The 7,412-nt window shown below is 41.4% G+C and overlaps 1 long non-coding RNA gene across 1 annotated transcript; it reads right to left on the bottom strand.

Annotated features, from left to right (window-relative positions):
- Positions 1–300: 300 nt before the first annotated feature.
- On the bottom strand, positions 301–7,037 carry LOC143675936 (uncharacterized). Its single transcript, XR_013171699.1, has 3 exons — positions 6,974–7,037; positions 963–1,023; positions 301–539 (listed from the first exon to the last, which is right to left on the bottom strand). It is a non-coding gene; the product is annotated as an uncharacterized LOC143675936 (long non-coding RNA).
- Positions 7,038–7,412: the final 375 nt, after the last annotated feature.

The following is a 7,412-nucleotide window of genomic DNA, read 5'->3' on the forward strand; positions in this document are numbered from 1 at the left end:
TATGGGAGAAAAGAGAGGACTCTATTACAAAGTTTGAAAAAGAAAGATGTTGTAAATATTTTTGTTGTTGTTGGAGTCAAGTGCTTAGCATGATACTATGAAATAAACTGGCTGCATTCTGAAAACATAGGGTGAGTGCCAATGGAAAATAGTTATATCCATATTCCCATGAAAAGACAAAGTGTGTGTGTGTGTGTGTGTGTGTGTGTGTGTGTGAGAAATACATTTCCATTAGCTTTTTTCCCATTAAATACTAAGGGCATAGAAAACATGGGAATAAAAAGGAATACATACCAGTGTTTTCCACATTCTGTAGATCAGGAGACTGACTTTCTGAGACATTGAGTAGCACATCCAAATTCATTCAGGTAGGCAGTGGCAGGGTCAGAATGTGCACTTGAGTAGCACAACTCCAGAGTCCGCACTTCTAACATCCATCCTGTGCGGCTGTTTAGGTGAAGGAGGTGGGCAAAATGCTGGCCAACTGATGGCCACCAGCAGGGACAGGGACCATGGCACTGCATTTGGTTTAGGATAACCTAGCGAGATTAAAACAGAACAACCCTTCAGTTCTACAAACATATACTCTATACCCCCCTTGTCTCAGGACTTTGCTGAATACTCCAAGGAAAACAGAAATAAGTCATCCTCAGTGCAGAAAGAAATACAGAAGGCAAGTTTTCAAAAGACAACCAACCCTAAGTCCAATTAGAGAAAAGCACACATCACCCAGAGGATCCAGTGCCCTTCCAGTTTGGGGGTCAGGTAGAATCAGCGAGGCAGGAGCTCCGGGGTACAAGGGGGTGGGTAAGGGGTGTTTATATCAAAGTGAGGAGGTTGAGCAAAGGCCCACGAGGAGCCTACAGTTAGGTCTGTGCGGGGAGCAGTTCTGGTTGAAATGGTGAGGACAGAAGGGAGACAGAAGGAGATACAACCGGTAGAGTCTATTTGGTTTTGCATACCTGGCAAAGGAGTCTCTAATTCTGGAAGCAGTAGCTTTTGAATATAGGGTCAGTGGGATACCTATAGACATATCAAAATGGAGAAATTGATATAAGTGAAAGATTCCAGCATTACCAAAATCATTGGGAAGGATAAAGCCATACATATAAATTTATCAACTGTGCTGTTAAAAAGGGATACATCACTGTCTGTTTTATTTTAGCTTTAAAAGTAATCTACTAGATGCATAAAAATTCAACACAAATGCATATGTGCAGCACAGGTGAGTGGGGCAGGGATGGAGCAGGATTCAGCGGCCAACCCATGCTGGGTCGGGGGATAAGACTTCAGGCAAGGATTAGGACCAGAGGAGAAGCTGAAAGTATGTGGTTGTATTTAGTGCAAAAACTCTAATCTCCGACTACAAGTCTCCTACCCTGGCTATTAGAAGAATCCCTGACGAGCCACTCATGCAACAAATGCCTTATTGCCATTGTTATCAGGCTCATAAGTTTGCACAGCATAAGTAGATGCATGCTCCATTTCATCTTGTGACTGGCATAGCTTTTGTTCAAGTTATCACATTCACAGCCTAGGACTATGCCATTTACCCTATCATGTATATATTTTTTTACTCAATTTAAATGCACAACATAAAAGATATGCATAATGCCAAATCACCACTCCCAAGGACGTAAATTCAGTTTAGAAGGGAAATTGGGAGGCATCTAATGTGTTCAGTTGATATTCGCTACATGAGATACAGAAGAAGTAATAATTTTGAACTAAATATTTACAAACTGATAATTTTGTAGATTGTTGGGTTTTTTTCCTCACCATGTTGAGGTAAAATCAATAAATCCACAGCCCTTTGTAATGGTAGATATAAGCAAGGCAGAAAACATAGATTTTGCCCCAAGGACTTTATAGCTTTTTTGGAAAGATGGGTCCTGCACTTCGGGTGTGAAATAGTGCCCTGCACTATGAATAAAGATAGAAGGGTTGGTAATTGCCACAGCTTCCCAGAATTATAGAGTCACAGAGCAAATAATTACTTCTAAAGTGCTTTAAAAGCAGCTTCATTCAACAAAGAGTTTTCCCTGGCCATTTTTTTGAGTGCCTGGTATGTCCTAGATACCAGAGGGACAAAGAGGACCCAAAATGGTTTCTGCCCTTGAGCAGGACATCAAGTAAAATGATGACATGCAAACAATAAAGATCCACATAGCAGGAAGATTACCCACCTGCCACAAAAGAAAGGCTGACTACCTCTATTTTTTAATCTTTTATGATTTCATTGTTCAACAAATTACCTTTTACAGACAGTTTATGATGAGAGACTTCTATCTAGCTTTTGCTACCATGATCACTGCATCTACATGAAACAAGTAACCCAGCTGACCAAATCTGAACAAACAATATATCCAGTCTTCTTAATTTTAGCCTAAGATGTATTAGAGGGCAAGAATCATGTCCAGTTTCAATTTGATTCCTGAATAAATCTGATGACCTGTAGGCATGATGAAGTAGCTAAGCATAAAGGCACATGGCAAAATCGAATTCAAGGGCTTTAAGATTTGGATTCTCATAGTAGTGTGAATCAGAGTCAGGGATAGAGTGAGGCAAATGGAGCGCTCAGGGCACAAAGCGTTCGGAGACCTTCACTCGCCCTTGCAAGATTTTGACATTGAATGCCTCCTTACATTTTGTACCCTAGCTGCCTCGCTTGCCTCACCTTATTCTCCTCACTTGCCTCACCCTAGTCCCAACCCGGGCAGGAATAATTTCAGGGAATGTTGCTAGAAGAAGCTTATAGTAGCCTTTGTCTACAGAAATGGACAAAGACCGCCCAGGTCAGAAAGGCCTTTTTCCACACCTGCTGGCCCCCTTGGAAGAGCCCCATGCTAAACCTTAGTAATTTCCTATTGCACACACGAGGCATGGAATGCACATGGGGTCTCTTTCTTCTTTGGCGTGAGCCTAGTCAAGGCCACCCCTGACCAAATCCCTGATTTGGCTGTCATCATGAAGGACACCTCAAAGAGATTCAAATAGGACTACTTTTGAGTGAATCTACATGTACCCAAATTTTAATATTTATTGTTCACATTTCCAGAATTCCTGCAGCCTGAGAGAGAACTGAGCTTTCTTATCTTTCTCAGAAATCATGTGGAGGCATTAATGCATCACAATTTGGGAAAAAAAAAATCACACACTCATGCACACACAATGACACCCCACAGACTATAATCAGAGGGCCTGGGCTTCCCAGAGTTTTCAATCCAGCATTATTTATGACTCTAACACTCTCTTTAAAAATGCATAGAGAGGGAGCTCTTACTGTCCTCTAGGAACACATTTTTAACATTTACACTAACTCTACACCCTAGGGTTTTAATCACCAAAAAGCTTACATAAAAGGTGCAAAAACCATGGGCTTCTTTCTGTGTTGTGTTTTGTGAAAGAAATAGAAAAGCAAAGTATCGAAGTAAAAGCTATGAAGACAAAGCTAAGTTTTCCCTGCAGCCAGTGGAAGCAAAGGTGCTGACACAGATGCCCAGGTTCCAAATGAAATTAAATGTGCCAGCAGACCCATCACAGTCTGCAGAAGTGACCACGACTTCGTTCTCACTCTGGGAGGTAGAGGGTGAGATTTTCAGTGCTAGAGAGCAGCCCGCCCAGGAGAAAATTGAAGGAAAGAGCAGCTTACAGTTATTAAGGTACTGGAAGAATGGCCTAACCAAAAAGCCTTAAAGGAGTAAATTTTGACCTGCTTGTGTCAATGTTGAAAGTGTGAAAAATAGAAATCATCTCAATTTCAAGATATCTGAGAGGCACAAACAACAAAGGGGCATAATTAGAGGCAACTGCTTTGTGAAATATTGATAACAGTTGCATGATCAATAATCTGGAATTAATTTCAGGCCTGCTATTTTTCCAAAGCAAGAAAGTCCAACTACAGAGCACTGTATCCTCACTTGTTCCTTCCTAGGAGCTTTCCCTAATCATAGCAGAAGACTTAGCATTCCAGTTTGTAAAGATTTCCAGAGAAACTGCCCATTCCAGGATATAACTACTGACCAGAAATCTTTCAGTCTATCCTAAAACCCTAATTCTGTACACAGGATCCAGCCCTCTTTTGTTAGCTTTGGTGGAGAAAAAAATCAAATGAAGCTAATTTCTAGCTGAGGCTTTGTTACATTTTTGCTGCAGGAATAAATCCCTAAAGAGCAGAGACTAGTCAATGAATCACTATTATAGAACATCTTCCCTGACTAAGAACCTGAGATTTTGACATTTTAGGGATGAGTCAGGACCTCAATTCCAGTAGCAAAGAGTTGACAAACTGAGCACCTGTAAAATAATGAAGCCAAAGAAGAATTGTGAATGGTCAAGGAATAAGATGTGACATCAAGTTGCTTTGGGGATGAATCTGAAATCAATGCAGCATCTCTGAGGTCCTGGAGAATGTACTGATCTTCCAGCACTAAGAATGGAAAATAACAAGAAAAACTCATCCAGCTACCTATTAAACGCAAAACAAAGAAACATAAGCAAAAACAAACAAATGAACAAATGGGGAAAGACAGAACCATTGAAAAGGACACAAAGTTTGAGCAATATCTGTATGTTATGACTAAATAACATTTTCATCTTAGTCAGTGTTCATGGGAGTTGGGGGTTTCAGAGCATCCCCTATTTGTTGCTCACAAATGCCTAGATTAGCTCAGCTTTCTGGAGCACAAACTGATATTGTGGATGAAAGATTTTTCAGACATGCCTATATTGCTGGTCTCCAAAATGCAGGACCCATCTTATTTCATGAACCTCAGTGCATCTCCAGACCATTTAGCAATGTGTCCAGGTCTTCCAAGACTCCAGAACTTCTGAGGGCTAGCACTACATACTCACCAGGCGCAGGCCTGGAGCCCATGAGATAGTACTGTTAGCAGGGTCTACAAGCCTTTTTAAGACATCAAGGCATGCTACACTGCCAAATAATGGTAAGGCTTTGTCTTCTGGGGAGTTCTGGGGTCTGTCTGCCATGCAGGACAGCCATCACATGTCATTTGTCTACCAGAAGTAAGAGAAGTTCCAAGCTAGTCAGGAGTGTGTCCCAGAGCTAGAATTATATCAATAGCAGCCTTCCGTTAGCAGGTGCCATTCTAAGCATAGTTTTTACAGTGGGATTAGAAAGTAAAGATAATCACATCGGTTTTTCCAGGCCAATCAGAACATCCATGGGAGTTAAGGTCATTAATAAAAGAAGTAGTAAGAATAAGAACCTGCTCAACAACCAGATCGAGGACACTGAAATTCTGCCTTGCCCTCCAGATTGGCAGGGATTTAGCAGGGACTGGCATTTTGGCACCTCTGCACATTTGCTCAGCATGTCCTCCTGCTCTGGAATATCATACCCTTTCTACCTCTCAAGCACCACTCATCCTCTACACCTTTGTAGGCTAGGCATTCAGCCATCCTGGAAAGCAGCCTTTCCAGTCATAGAAATGAAAGTATATGGTCATGAAAGTCTTGTGTGGGAATGTTTAGAGCAGCTTGATGCATGATAGCCAAAACTGGAAACAATTCAAACGTCCATTAACAAATGGTGGTATGTTCGTAGAGTGGAATAGAGACAGTGACTAGTTGTAATAAGCAACTGATAGATGCAAAATGGTGAGCTAATCTCAAAAACATTATTGTGAATAAAAGAGGCCATGTATGATTCCATTTATAGAATTCTAGAACTGACAAAACTAATCTAAGTTGAAAGAAATCAGAAAAGAGTTGCCTCTCATGGGGAGGGGTTGGATATTGACCGGGAAGGAGAAAATGAAAAGTTTATACAGGTGTATGCATTTCTCAAAATGGAACAAACTACATACTTAGGATCTGTGTGTTTCACCATAGGAAAGTTATTTCTCAGGAAAATAAGTGAATAGATGAAAATCCCACTGTAAGACCCAATTCTAGAGATGCATAAACTTGTGCTCACAGATCAGGAAGGGAGAGAAGGGACTGGTGGCAGACCCTACATAAGAGAATAGGATGGGCTCATTTCAGGACTCGACAGCCTCTCTGGCCCTAGCACACCGGCTGAAGGAAGCATAGGAGGCTTTATCCCTGCTGCACCGCTCTCAAGTCGATTGTTCCCTGTGGTCCCTGAAATTCGGAAATGCATCGAGTGTCCGCAGCTGACCACGATATGCAGCAGGAACAAGGGGTGTTCACCGGGCTCTAAGCCCCCAGGGACGACCTGCCAGATGTTCCCCCACCTACCCTCACCACTGTACCAGAAAGTGCCCTTCAATCCCCTCAAGAAAAGGGATGCTTGAAGCCCCAAGATTCTGTAGAATTCTTATAGTCCCAAGACTCTACATGGGCTCTTGACCTTCTGAGAGCTTCCCCAGTATCTAAACAGCATGGAGTAAAATTTCCAGGGTGGGACCTGGCCAGAGGAGAATGGCAATGGGGACTATTGCAAACAAATTGATGGCCCAGGCTGACAGTAAGGTGTATGGACACAGATTCAAGAGAATGAGCTAGTGGCCAGACAAACTTTAAGGTGCTATAGAAGGATAATTGCAGCTTAATTGTCTTAAGGTTCCGCATTCACTCCACTATAACCAGCACTTAGGGATGGCCTCACTTGGTTGGCCCTTTGTACCACTTGATTACAGGTTAGAAGGAGGGGCAGAGAGGTTGTCCAGTTTGAAAACACTTACCTTATCTCCAAGGTTTGATATAGAAGTAGGGTAGCAAAGTAGCTAAAAGCACAGACTCTAGGACCAGAAACTTAAATCTCAGCTTCACCATTCCTAGCTGTATAACCATATACAACTAACTTAATCTCTCCATAGTTCAGTTTTCTTCACCTGTACAAATGGCATGCGATGTCTTCCTCAGATGGCTGTTGGGGGGATTCAGTGGGTCAATTAAATGGGTAGAATGTGAAGGAGAATGTCAGGTAAATGGTCAGTACACACTAAATATTAGTTGTTGTTATTAAATTTGTCTACTTGCTACTTACATTATACACAAACGTTACATCACAGATTTCCAGAGATCCAAAAAGATTAAGAACCAAGGAAAAACCACCCCTATAATTCTAGAATTATAGAATTATAGAATTCTATAAATGGAATCATACATGGCCTCTTTTATTCACAATAATGTTTTGAGATTAGCTCACCATTTTGCATCTATCAGTTGCTTATTACAACTAGTCACTGTCTCTATTCCACTCTACGAACATACCACCATTTGTTAATGGACGTTTGAATTGTTTCCAGTTTTGGCTATCATGCATCAAGCTGCTCTAAACATTCCCACACAAGACTTTCATGAAAGTCATTTCATGATTAAGGAAAGACATTTCTTAATTTTCTGATTCCATAGATACTCTACTAGAACTAAAAGTAGTCTAAATACTTAGGTCAGATTTCTCCACATCCTACTTTCCCTCTCCC

This window comes from Tamandua tetradactyla, chromosome 3 (genome assembly GCF_023851605.1).
Source record: "Tamandua tetradactyla isolate mTamTet1 chromosome 3, mTamTet1.pri, whole genome shotgun sequence".
Classification (NCBI taxonomy): Eukaryota; Metazoa; Chordata; class Mammalia; order Pilosa; family Myrmecophagidae; genus Tamandua; species Tamandua tetradactyla.